The sequence below is a fragment of the Ambystoma mexicanum genome, chromosome 9 (genome assembly GCF_040938575.1).
Source record: "Ambystoma mexicanum isolate Mex_15411 chromosome 9, UKY_AmexF1_1, whole genome shotgun sequence".
Taxonomy (NCBI): Eukaryota; Metazoa; Chordata; class Amphibia; order Caudata; family Ambystomatidae; genus Ambystoma; species Ambystoma mexicanum.
Window position 1 is genome coordinate 57,164,801 of NC_090931.1, and position 13,383 is coordinate 57,178,183.

Here is a 13,383-nt window from a genome sequence, read left to right on the forward strand (position 1 = left end):
GCATGGCAGCCTCAGACAGGGCACGCCAGGCTGAAATGTTGTCTCTGCGGCAAGCAATTGCTGCTCACGCAGAGGCGCACATGGATGCCCTGAGGGAGGAGTATGCTTCCCTCAAATCCACTCTGGGTGTCCTTATGATGTCCCAGAGGCAGCGGGCAGAGGAGAGGTTTGCACAGCTTGAGCGTACCATCTCGGCTGAGCTACAGGCTTGCCGGGAGGTACAGCGGTTGTCCAGCCAGGCCTTGAAGGAGGAACTCCATGTTACACGTGCCACCTTGCAAGAGGAAGCACGTGTATCACGTAAGGTTCTGCATGCAGACCTACGTCACATCGCCACACAGAACCAGGCTCACCCGTCTGGCAGACTTGCTGCCGACGAGGGGCAAGCTGCGGCTAGGCGTGGCCAGGCTACTGTGCCACATCCTCCTTTCCAGGATGAGGCAGACTCGGACGACCATCTATCTCCCACATAGGTCGGGCTGTGCAGGCGTTGAGCCCATGGAGGTTTGTTTTTGGGCTCAGCATCATCGCATGTGGGTGTTGAGCAGCACCCTGTACCTCCCCCCTCCTGGGTGCCTCCCCTCCCCCCCGGGTCGTATGTGGCCATTTTTGATTCTTCTTTTAGTTTAGTTAGTTAAGTTTCTGTTTGATAGTTAGTTTAATTAGGTAATGTAGGTTTTTCATAGTTAGTGTAATTAGTTAATATAGTTTAAAATAGCTTGTCTATTGTGCTTTCATGTGACGGTGCGGCGCTTTGAGGCTTTTGAAGGTATACACTCTCTGTTCCAGCTGGGCCCTTCAGGCTTGTCTTGTGTATGTGTTTGCTGCTTGGGGTCCTTGACTCACATATGCCACTCCTGCCTCCCTTATCCATGGGCTCGCAAGGATGGTTCGGTGTGACAACCTATTACACAAGGGCTTTGGACTGTCATATCTGTGGCATGTCTGGTGCTGTGTGACTTGTGTTGACACCCCTAGAGGGGATGATTGCGGTGTTATTGTCCACTATTCAGCTTTTGCTAGATGGGGTGTTTCATGATTAATGTGTACATTCATTGCTATGCATTGTGTAGTATGTTTCTTATATTTACTGTACACGTGCTTGTTGCAATTCATGCCGTAGATAGTGTGTTCCACACTTTTGATGTGAAAGACGGACTGATGGTGTAATTTCTGATGTAAGTCTCTGACATGGTCCAGTAATGAGATGCCTGAAGAGACACACACAGATGACATTAAAGCATTAATCATGTGTTTCATGCCCTTTCTGCAGGGGGATGAGCCTCCAGAGCACCTTTGCCAGCAGACATGGCCCATTCGACGTCTGTATTCTGGACAAGTTTGTTGCTGCCCACATGCACATGTGTGCACAAGCAAAGGCACAGGGATTGCAGACCTACATCCTAGAACTGCTGACGTGTTCCAAGGAACTCCAGGCAAGGTGAGCAGCACAGGGGGGCCACAACACAGCAAAGCTTGCACCAGGCGAGTTGCACATGCAGGCTTAGTCACAGCACTGAGGGTGAGCTTGGACGAATATTGGTGTTGAAGCACACAATGCAGCTCAGATGTGTTGGTGGACTGATGGCTGTTGATTGTAAGGTTGTCTGGGACACCTGCAGGGGCAGTGGCATATACCCTCCGGTACACCAAGGTCCATTGAGGCACTTGTATCAACCATGTAGCCTTCCGAGACATGGAAAGGGGCAGGTCACAGGGACATACAGCAAGGGACATACTCGGGTGCAGTGCATTTCATTTCCATGTACATTTTGATACATGCACTGCCAACTTTGTTTCAGTCATGGTGGAACACGACTTGTTCTGAAGTCATGCCTTGCTATATGGGTCTGTCTGCTTACCCAGGGAACATTGCATGTTGTGTGAATTGTGACACATTGGTGTTCCATTTGCCACGCACCCACCGGCGGCTGACTTACTGCATTGACTGTGTGTGACCCATCACAGGGGTAATGTTATATATGGGTACGAAGCATCTACACCAGATTGTCTGTTTGTAGAGTAGTTTGTTGCTATGGGGTATGTTTGGTGGTGTGTTTTTTTGTGTAATGGGCACGTACAGATTATTGACTGTGGCTCTCTTTGCAGCATTGCAGTGTTCCTGTAACCGGACCTGAGAGTGCGCAGGCAGGAGGCCAGCACTCAAAACCAGAGCTAAGTGTCTTGTTGTTTTTCTTTCAAACTGCTCTGCATAGGCTTGCTGGGGGGTGCACTAATGCATGGATGAATGTGTAATTCAATTTGGTATGTTTTTTGCCCTAATCACCCGGAGTCCTATCCAATTTTAAACCCTGTACCCTCTACCCGGTGTTCCTGCTTCCCGTACCTATCCAAGCAACGTTCCCTAACCCCCTTTCCCCGCTGGGGTTGTGGATGCCTGTGTAAGCCCCAAACTTGCAGGCGCCAAAACCCTAGAGGGGGTGGTTGGTTCGTGCTACTCCTAAGCCTGGACTACAGAAGGCCATGACAATGATGTACAAGTTTGTTCGGATTGTGTATGTGTTCATGCAGGTAGTACATTTTCGTGCATTCCCTACTTTCATGTGTCATTCCTCCTCCCCTCTCCTGCCACTCATTCCAGTTATCCAGTGGGCCAACACCTGTCCCGACTGCATATCCCTGACCCTCCTTCCCCACCAGGGTCTCAGAGGCCTGTGTGAGTTTGACCTTGCAGGCACCCGGGACACGGTAGGGGTGGTTGTTTCGTGACACCCTTGCGCCTGTACACGGGACCTGTGACAGTACACATCCGTTCATGGTGCATCATTCTATGTTATGTACCACACATGGTTCACATCCTGTTGTGACATTGTTTTACTGTGCTACCTTGGTTGTTACATCATTGTGGTAGTACTTGGCCTTTGTGAGGTACTGCTACGTCAAGTCATCTACTGGAGGGTGTTCTGGTTCGTTTTTCTGGCTTGGATTTTGTGATTTTGCAAATGAGGGTGGACTCTGAGGGTGCAGGCACCTTTTTACACACAAGGTGGGAGATGGTGACGAAGGGGAAGGGTGATCCTGTGGCCAGGTGAAATTGAGGATTGAAGGCTCCATGACCCAGGTGCAGTTGTTCAGTGGGTCATGGTCATTTGTGAGGGAGGGGGGGGTTGTTGTTGATAGTTGCCTTGTCCTGCAGTGTGATGGGAACCCTGAAATTGTAATGGTGGTATCCTATGTACATGTTGTGTTCTGCTGATCAATGCCTGTTCATGTGTTGTGTTTACCTTTCAGGTGTGAGGGGATAGTTGTGGTTTGACATGGTGGGGTGTACACATGGTGAATGTTCACATGTGATGTGTAGAGGACACTGATGGTCACTTCATTGCACATGCATATGTTGAGTGCATGTCCTTACTGACCCACACACTTGCACTATGATGCACTACATGTACAACCACCCTTGCATATCCACGTGTACACTGTTTGCCTTCTGGTGGCCACTGTGTCCCTGCAGCACATGTTCTGTGACCAATTATGGATCCTGTACATGCCTAATTTGCTTTTTGATGTGGTCTGTCGCTTAGATGTGATGCTCAGGATGTGCATCACACACAATAGCTGTTCACTGTGCTGTGCGCTGAGCAGTGTGTTGCAGGAGTTGGACACAGCACACAGAAGCTGCAGTGTTGATTTTGCAATGCACAATGTGCATGTAGACAGGCATTCATTGTTATGTTACGTCTACAACTCTTGTAATGCATTTGGAAATGACTTATTTTGGGTGGGAGGTTGTTGGTCAGTCATTGCATCTGATTCCATGTCAGGCATCATTGTCTGATGCCACTGTACATTTTTGACATGGCAATGTGTACCTTATTGGTACTGTGTTGGTGTATGGGTATTGCTTGCCATGTCATGTTGTGGTTTGGGAGGGTTTGAGTCACATAACAGTGATGGCCATGGCCTGTTTTGCAGGTGTGTGTGATTCACACCTTGCATGTCAGGGTCATCCGCTTCTCAAAGCAATTAGCTGGGGGTAGATCTCTCTCCGCGGCAGGGGCCTCCCTCTGGAACAGCCTTCCTGCCTCACTGGAACTTCAGGAGAACCATCTCCGGTTCCGGAAGCACCTCAAGACCTTCCTCTTTGCTTCTGCTTTCTCTCTGCCTCTCCCTTGCAAAATTCTTCACTGGAACTGTACTGGATCTGCAACTGGGCCACTCTCACCGACCTCGGTCCCTGGCCCAGCCACTCTCCACTTGTACTGCCTCCCTGGCAACCCCTGCACTGCGGGACTGTCTCTCTATCCCTACAGCCCCCCCTTCCCAGCACTTGTCTACACTTACCTTTGCAGTTGCCACCAGCTGGCCTATTTATTTGTTTTTTAGTCTACTTACCCTGTACTGCACTCCCCCCTCCCCTTCCCCTTGCACTTTTCCCTTCCCCCTACCCCTGCACTTGCACAATCTAAATGACACCTGGCCTAGTAGTATCGTTGTCTGTCTTCCCTTGTTCCCCCCTCCCTGCCTCATCGCACCTTGAAATACTTGTGTATAGGCACGTTACAAATGCCATATCATGTCATGTCATATGTGTGGCTTTTGGTCACACAGGATAGCTTGTGTTTAAGTAGCTAGGGATGCAGACAATGTGGCACTTCCATGGCAACTATCTCAGGGTGGTAGGGTTGTGACAGTTGACTGTCTCTTTGTCATCATCGATTGTCAGCTGGTATGTGCCAGGCCTTTGTGCACTCCGCAGGGGTGGGAGTTTAGGTGAAAAATGTGGCCACAAGCTGGGTCCGGGCTTCCTCGCCACGTGCCCTGTCCCCTCCCATGGGCAGCGCCTGTGCCTGTGATTGGGGATGTGGGGGAACCACCATGTCCACCGGTACGCCCTGCCGTGTTGCAACATTGTGCAGGACACATGCTGCCACAATGATCCTGCACACTACTGGGGGTGCATAGAGTAGCTGCCCGCCAGAGCGGCCAAGGGAGCGGAAACATGACTTGAGCACTCCGAATGTGCGCTCCACTATGGCCCTGGTTGCAATATGGGCAGCGTTGTATCTTACCTGGGGTGGTGTGGTGGGGTTCCGGATTGGCGTCATCATGTGGTTGCTCAGAGGGTAGGCACTGTCCCCTGGGGAGGTGTAAATGGTTGTGATTATTGGGGTTTGTGTATTTGTGTGTGTGTGTGTGACATGCATGCATGTGCAAGGGCATTTGTACTCACCTAGGAGCCATGTGTCGCCATGCTGCCCAGCTTCCAGGGCCCGACTCAGGGCGGACATTCTGTATATGAAACTGTCATGGGTGGAGCCAGGGTAGTTTGCATAGACAGAGGTGATGATTCCCTTTGCATCGCATACCACCTGTACATTGATGGAATGCCAGTGCTTGCGGTTTCGGTAGATGTGCTCAGTGGCCGTAGGTGGGCGTAGGACCACATGGGTGCAATCTATGGCATTGAGCACTTTGGGGAAGTGTGCCACCCTGAAAAAATCCAGGACAACGGCCTGCCTTTCTGCGGGTGTTCTGGGCATGTATATGTGCCTGCGGACTGAGGGGCGCGCTGTCATGTTTGCCAGTACCTGGTGTAGGCAGCGTGACTGCGTGGCTGTCACGACTCGCTCCCTTCGCTCCCGTTCCCACCACTTGGGGGCATGATTTGGGGTATATTCCCTACTGGACCTTTCCTCCGAACCTTATGCTACGGTGCTATGATGAATTGGGAGCGCTAAATCCCTATTTTCCAAGCTACTTCCCTTCCGGATCCATTCCAGGTTTTTGGCAGCCAGCATGCTTCTTTAACCAAATGACTATGCTTCCCAGAATGCCTGGCCCACTGCTCCACCTCCACCCTTGCAGGACAAGGTTGGGTGGAGGATAGGCAACAGCTGTGGCTGCAGGTGCAGCAATCAGCACACCTGAGGCTTGTGCTCGTTAAGCAGCTTTAAAAGCCTCAGTCTTACTTCAGTCCAGGGCTGGTCATCGTTTGCAGTGTTCCTGTTGTGACTAGTTCCTTGTTCCTTGTTCCTTGCCTTTGTACCTAGTTCCTAGTTCCTGTTTTCTTGTTCCTCCGCCCTGAATCTCGGATTCATGCGCTAATTGATTTCTGCTCCCTTGATTCCCTTTTTGTCTTCCTCTGTTTGCAGGCAGCATTTCTCAGTGCTTTCCCCTTTTAGATGCAGCCCAGTTTGTCTGTGTTCTATATTTCTTTGACTCTGTCCTTTGCTGCTGTAAACCCGTATGCCTTAGCCTTCCTCTTAGATTAGCTTCCTGCCTTTTCCTTGGAGGGGTAGGGAGAAGTTTGCATTGGTTATTTCGTTTTTCCCTGCTCCTGATCCTTACTTTCTATTGGGATCCATTCCATGTTTTCCATTGCACTTCTGCATTTATTTCCCATTTGATTATTAGGTGTGGTGTGCGGTTGTAGCTAGCTCCTGTGTGAATGCTTTTGTTTTCCTCACTAATTTGTAATCACTATTCCAACTTAGGTATTTAGTTTTCCTCCCATTGCTGTTCTAGCCTTTCAGGGTCCCAGTTTCATCAACAGGATTTGTGGGCTAGCTGACATTCAAGAGGTTTATCTCGTCCTCGTGAGTACAGTTCTTTAGTTCCCTTATTTAATACCATCAAGAGTGTTAGTTCACAGATCCTGTCATTGCTTGCCCTCCACGTGGGTTTAGCGCTGTCAGTACCTGTAACAGCAATTGGGGGTAAGGCGCTTGCCGACTTTCCTCGCGGTCAGGTGCTTACCCCACATCCCTTTTCATATATTGGTTTTGATGTCACACTCTATTTGCACTCCTGGGTTCTAGCATACATGAGTCGTTGTTCCAGTGTGCACATTTCCCTTGCCATATTCGCTGCCTTTGTACTCGCCTGACTAATCCTGACAGTGGCCTGTGAGACCCCCCCCCACTATGGCAGTAGTCCGCTGAAATGACCCATTGGCCAAAAAATGCAGGACATTGAGCACCTTCTCCAAGAGGCTCAATGCTTGGGAGCAAAGGGTGGGGGATGTAAGGTCATCTTCCCACTCCCTGACCAGGTCTAGGATGATATGGGGTGGAAACCTATACCTGCCTTAGACCTGGTCGTCAGGCATCCCAAAAAGGCTTTTCCGTGGTGCGAAAATGCGTGCCCTGGCTATTCTCCTCCTCCTGCGGTGTCCCACGATCAGTGCTGCGACAAATGGGGCATTCATCGTAGCTGTATATACGTGTTTGTTGTTTGCGTGCACTTTTATACTGTGCGCGGGGACGCTTCCGCCTGCCTTCGTGTGGCGGACGCGTTGACGCCTGTGTGCGTCTTTTGCCGTGCGCCGGTTTCCCGTATTCGAATCCATGAATACGGGTTGTTCGCGTGCGTGTGGGCGTTCCGTGTAGTTCCCTGCAGTACTTCCCCAGTTACGCCTTCTTTTTCACGCATTATTCCCAATTCCGCATGTTACGCCCACTGTTCCGCACACTTTGGTTGTGTGCGCCGCGCTATGTGCGCTTTTGCTCTGCGCGTAGCGCACGCCGCGTGTGCCCGCGTGCGCCATGGCAGGATTTGGCGCACGGGCAGCGGGTAACACGCGCAGCGTCTTCCTTGAATCGCACACGTGCGCCTGCGCTGGGTTTCTCACGCTTGCGCCACCTTGCGCCTGCTTGCGCTGGGATTTTGTGCGCACGGTTTGCTCCATGAATCGACCCCTTAAGATGCTGTAACTAGTACGTATTACAAATGTAATGTTGACACTTGGTCTGTTATAACAAACTACGAAACCAATTTATAGTAAGTTGTGGTCTGTTCTGTTTTTCGAACTTAAAGCTCACCAGTCTGCCACAAACTTTGAAGTGACAAGGAGGTACCTCAGACCTAATGATCCACGACAGACCACCCTTATAATCCATTCTAGCACAGATGTCTGGTCACATATGCTAAGAGGGTAAGGAACTGCACGACTAGTCCACCAGTGTCCTTTTGATTAATAGCAAACTGAGTAGAATATTGACCAGCACTAATGGCCCTAGACAGCTTTGGGTATTAGTGCACATATCATATAGATAAAGACACTCTCCTTTTGATGTTGGGAGGCCTCCAGAGTAAGGATTTGAATAAACTTAGCCCACTGTTAACTGTTTAAACCACATCAACCTATGAAATAGAAGTACTGGACAGAAGAGAATGTTACATTTGGAAAAGATGAGCAATGCGAGATAAATGATTATTCTCACACATGACCCAGATTAAATTAACGAATCTGGACATTGTTCATTTTTTTGAGAACTACACTCAAAACAGATGAACAATTGATATCCTATGTTTGTTTTTGTTGTAGGGGAAGATCTCCACATTTGAATAAAGAATGAATTGCTCAAGAATTGAGGACTTGGGCTCTAATTCAAACCAGAGCAGGAACCACAACGAATGTTTAGGTTGCCTTGCTTGAATACTTAGGAGTTATGATGTGCAGAACCATAAGCCCCAGATGAATTTCCAAAAACTCATGACACCAAATGTTAAGGAAAGAAACATGTTGGGCATGCAACTGTGCTTTTTATGTATATGTTGTTTATGAACTCTGGTATGTTGAGAATGGTATGAAAGGTATGAGAGTTGATGAGTGCTTGTGGAACGAGGTATGAACAGTGTGAAATCACACAGTACAAGCCACTTGAATAGGGAAATTATTAACCCCTTTTCTGATGTTCTATTGTGTTCTGTTTTGAACTACCACCTAGGTATTATCATAGTAATGTTGATGATTGTCATGATTTTAACCATGCTGTATAATTATTAGAATTTGTATTTTTCTAAAAAAAACTTTGTTTTGGCGATATGGATTGAAAGTCTATGGTAAGGCAGCAAATGTGATAACTTCCCGGAATAACGAATTTTCCTATACCACAAAGCGCTTTATGTTTGTAGACTAAAAGGTTTTTCACCTTTTTGAAGGGGTCGCTTTGTTGTCTGTTTTTCCCTTCAGCCTCCTTGAGTAGGATGTTGTTCACCCTTTTTACACATAAATCTAAATGTAAATATTCTGTGGAAAGCAAAATACCAATATAAGATGTGTGCTTGGAAAACACTAATGTGGTTTTGTGGGTTAGTGGGTGCCCGGAGAGCATGAGGACCCAGGTTGAAAACCTGGTCTGCGAAAACCCGAGCAAACAATTTTTTTGCATGCTGGCTTCAAAAACACCCAAGTGGGATGGAGTCGGCACTGTGAAAAAAGTGGGTCCGCTGTCAACCCACATATAATCTCAACTTGCACCCTGAAAATCAGCACATGGCCAGGAAGAACATCCAGGGGTGGACTGGGAACTAAAAGAGGCCCTGTAAATAATTACTGGGGACAAAAAGAGGCCCTGTAAATAATTTTCAAAGTGGCCCCATATGGCACATTTTCAGCAAGCCCAATGTTTTTCCTTTGAGAACATTTGGAACTACCACACAAAAGAGGCCGAGGGTGCAGAGGCCCACGGGGAAATCTCCAGAGTTCCCTATAGGCCAGTCCACCCCTGAGAACATCTTCAGTCCAGCAACCTCTCTTCCCACATCCAGGGACCTGGTCACTCAGCACAACACATGCGCCCTCTGGTCCTTTCCCCTCCTCACCAGACATTTGGCTTTCAAGAATACTCTGTTTTATAAATCCGACTTGAAAAGCACACACATCATAATTAAAGTATTCCAGCAATATAGGAATCCTTATAGAAATATGTTAAACAAAAAGAGTACAAATGTTGTGCTATTTTCACCCCATCTGGTAGACTACAAATGCCAGAATGCAATTCTACAAAAGTATTTTTTTTAAATGGCTTGTAGGCTGTCTTTCAATACTTAATCATAACAAAAGATAATGTGAAATGGTAGCCTTTTGGCATTGTTTGACAAAGGCATGATTTGAAATGTGACAGCCCCCGCCCCCCCCCCCCCCCGCCGCAAAAAAATGTATTGAACACACTAAATGCGGACATATGAAATCGAGATAGTGCACAACTCTTTTTTTTGTCAACATATTTTAGCTGTCTTCAAAAAAGTCAGATTTGGGCGGCAACTCGTTTTTCTGTATGTGCTTTCAGAATAAAATGCCCCTTTTTAACCCCTTGCCCAAAACAAGTGTTCTTAAATGGACCATCACTTTAAACGTGGAGTGTGGTAAGCCCTAACTGTGCAGCCCCACGGGTCTGATGGGCTGCTGGGGAGAAGATCAGGAGGGATTTGTCTCTAGAAGCCCCCCACAGGGGGTTGGGAGGAGCTGAAGGCATAGCCTCACTAAAACAGGCACAGCCCTCCTTACTTCCTATATTCACGGCAGCAGGTAGCTGTGGGTCGCCCAAGAGCGCTGGGCCCGGGGCGATGGCACAGACTGCCCATGCCTTGGGTGGGCTCTGCCCATACTTACAATGGAAAAACGAAAATACAACTTCCAGCATGTAACTGGAAAAACCAGAACCGGTTCGCCGCGTCCAGCAGGACCCAGGGCAGCCGTGTCCATTTCGAAGGTGCCCACTTGAAACACTATGCCACAATCAAGTTCACACATCTTCTATTACAGAGCTCTCGAGTTTCCGTAGCCATCCATGAGAAGGTCAAGCAGTACTGTTTTTGCTTAGAATTCTGGCACTTGTAGTTTTCCTAATTTTTAAATGGGAAATAAAAAACTACAAGTCCCAGAATGTAAAGTGAATGCACAGGCCTGGACGGCCACTGGACGCTTGAGAGCTCGTCTTTTTCTCGGCGCTGTGCTCGTTTGCTGCAGCTCTTCTTTGCTTCCAATTGCAATGAATTCCCTACTCTCTGCCCCTCCGCTCCCCGGATGCGTGTTAGGAGAGGGGGCATGGTGCCAGCAGCCGGCGTAGCTGTGCTCCGCTCCAGCCCAGAGTTTAGCCCAGCCCAGAGGAGCGGATTTGATCAAGAGGACGCAGCTCACCAGCGTTTACCGGACGGGCTCCTCCTGTGCAGTGTGGGTGCCAGCTCTGTGTGTGCTTCGGTCACAGCGCCTTGAGCTGGCCGCCCTTCACCCACCTCCAGACTGCAAGGCCGGCTACCGCTATTTACCAAAGCCGAGAACTGCGCATTAGGACACAAAACGCCACTTGCGCTTTTCAAAGTTCCTGAAAGAAGAGAGAGAGAACACTGCCAGTGACGGGGTCCTGCCTGAGAGTGAGGCGCCCAGAGCCGAGCGAGAATGAGTTCCGTCCCTGTGCCCCTGGAGCCCCAAGAGTCGGAGACCGGGGTGCCCTATGCCCGCTTTGGCCTGGCCGCTGCAGAGGTGCCCGCCTACAAGTGGTGGGCAGTCTTCAACATCTTCTGCTGCTGCCTGCCCCTGGGAGTTGCGGCTGTGTACTTCGCTGGAGAGGTATTTCTGGGTACCCCGGTGCACCTCTGCCCTGGGCATGTCTGCGTGGCCCCTGCCCCTGTCCTGTACATCTGTTTGGAGGGCCTTGTATTTATAGGAGTGAAAGTGCGGCGCAGCGAGTGTGCCCGAGCCATTTAGACCGACTTGGAGGGGGAGGGGAAGGGAGCGTGCTGGGAGTGGGGATTGGGGTTCGGGGTTCGTTTCCCGAAGAGATTCCTTTTAGAGTGATTTGTAGGGATGGAGACTTTTACAGCACAAATTTAAAAACACATTGGTTTGGTTTAAGAAAAGCAATTTAAGTTCCCTTTGGTTCTGTAGAGGAAGAAATAATGAACCCCGATAGATTGCAGGTCACACAACCAACAGCGCAAAGGTGTGTGTGTTGTGCACGTGTTCATGTTCGCTGCATTCATTAAAAAAAAAGCATGTCTCCTAATTCTCCAATCGGCTGGCCCTAGAAATCCAGACCCAGCCCTATGCCCCCCCCCCGCCCCCCACCCCCCACCAAAAAAACTCTCTCACTCCGTCAAATTACCCACGGCTGGGATTAATCACTTTATAGATCCGGTCCTGGCTGCTCTCTCACCCACCCCCAAGCTCCCCCGCCCCCATAACTATGCACCGAGCCATTGTGACGCCCATGTCTACCCGTCCCCATATTAAAACTTGACACATTCCTTCTAAGAAATGTTAAGGGTGCAAAGTACTGTTTTGGTGGAGCGCCTAGAAATTGCGCCTCCAGGCGCTCTACCACCGGCGCCTGGTAGCGTTGCGCAATAAGGACAGAAAAGGGGCCAACAGCCAGGGCTTTAAGTGGGGTAAGAAACCGAGAGGGGGGGTCATTTGGGGGGGTGGCTTGTGGGATGGGCATGGCCTCAGAAACGTACACAAACCATAGTAAGGTACACAAACATTTTATATATTTGTATGTTTGTGTAGTATGCAAGCCATCTTTTATAAACATAGAAATATGTAATATATTTCTATGTTTATAAAAGATGGCTTACATACAACACAAACCATAGTAAGGTATGCATATAAATGTTTACATTTTATATATTTGTTTGCGTGCCTTACTGTGGTTTGTGTACTTCAAGATGGCTTGAAAAGTACATAAACCATAGTAAGGTGCGCACACAATACATATCATTTATATATTTGTGTGTGCACTCTATGGTCTGTGTACTTTTACTTTTCTATGGTTTGTGTACTTTTCAAGACATCTTTGTTGAACATTTCTATGTTTATAAAAGATGGCTTGAAAAGTGCACAATTCAATCCATATTTTATAAAGCTTTTCTTGGCACCTGGGGAAACAAAGGTACAGTAACTTCCTCTGGTGACCCCCTCGCGCAAGGGGTCACCAGAGTAAGTTACAGTGACTGACAAAGTGCCAGTCGGCTACAGCAACGCTGTGGCTGGCTGACACTTCTGTCAGTTTGTCTGACCTAATGGTGGGCAGCCGCGACGGGATAATGCATCACGCCACTTTTGGGAGACTGTCGGGGCCTGTCCTGGCCCCTGCCCACTTAAAGCACTGTTGGTAACAGCACATTTGCCACCAAGGCCCTCTCCTCCTTGTCAGGCCTCCTGCCCCTATGTACACAGCTGACGCTGCGACCCATGAGAAAATGACTCGACGGGTTCGCTCCGGATGCGGCCCTGGTCTGGAGCTGGTGCACACGCTGTAGCCATTGCCTTTTGTAATTGTGCTGCCTTTATTAGTTTACAGCAAGGTGACCAACACGCCCCTTCTCCAGCCCTTCCAGCGGGTTCGCTCGCTACTCTTCGCCTTTAGCTCTTTGAGACAGTCTGGAAGCAACGTAAAGTGCTGTCCACGCACCCAATGTAACATTAGAAGTTAGATATGGCTGTGGACGGTTTCCACAGCGGAACCTCTGTGGGGGCTGGCAAATGACAAGAAGGCACAGGCTGGTTGTCCAGTAGCGCCAAGAGGCTGTCTGACTCTGCAACATACAAGGCCACTTTGCATTGCACGACATAGCTCTTTTTCATCTCGAGCCGCATAAAAAAAGGACCAGTCTCTTGGCGCTCGGATAATCGGT

At 49.0% G+C, this 13,383-nt stretch overlaps 1 long non-coding RNA gene across 1 annotated transcript in view; it reads left to right on the forward strand.

Annotated features, from left to right (window-relative positions):
* Nucleotides 1-10,655: 10,655 nt before the first annotated feature.
* The window catches only part of LOC138487647 (uncharacterized), a 112,441-nt gene continuing 109,713 nt past the window's right edge, over nt 10,656-13,383 (forward strand). The window contains exon 1 of the long non-coding RNA XR_011274520.1: nt 10,656-11,317. This is a non-coding gene — a long non-coding RNA (uncharacterized lncRNA). The remainder of the gene's footprint in view (nt 11,318-13,383) is intronic.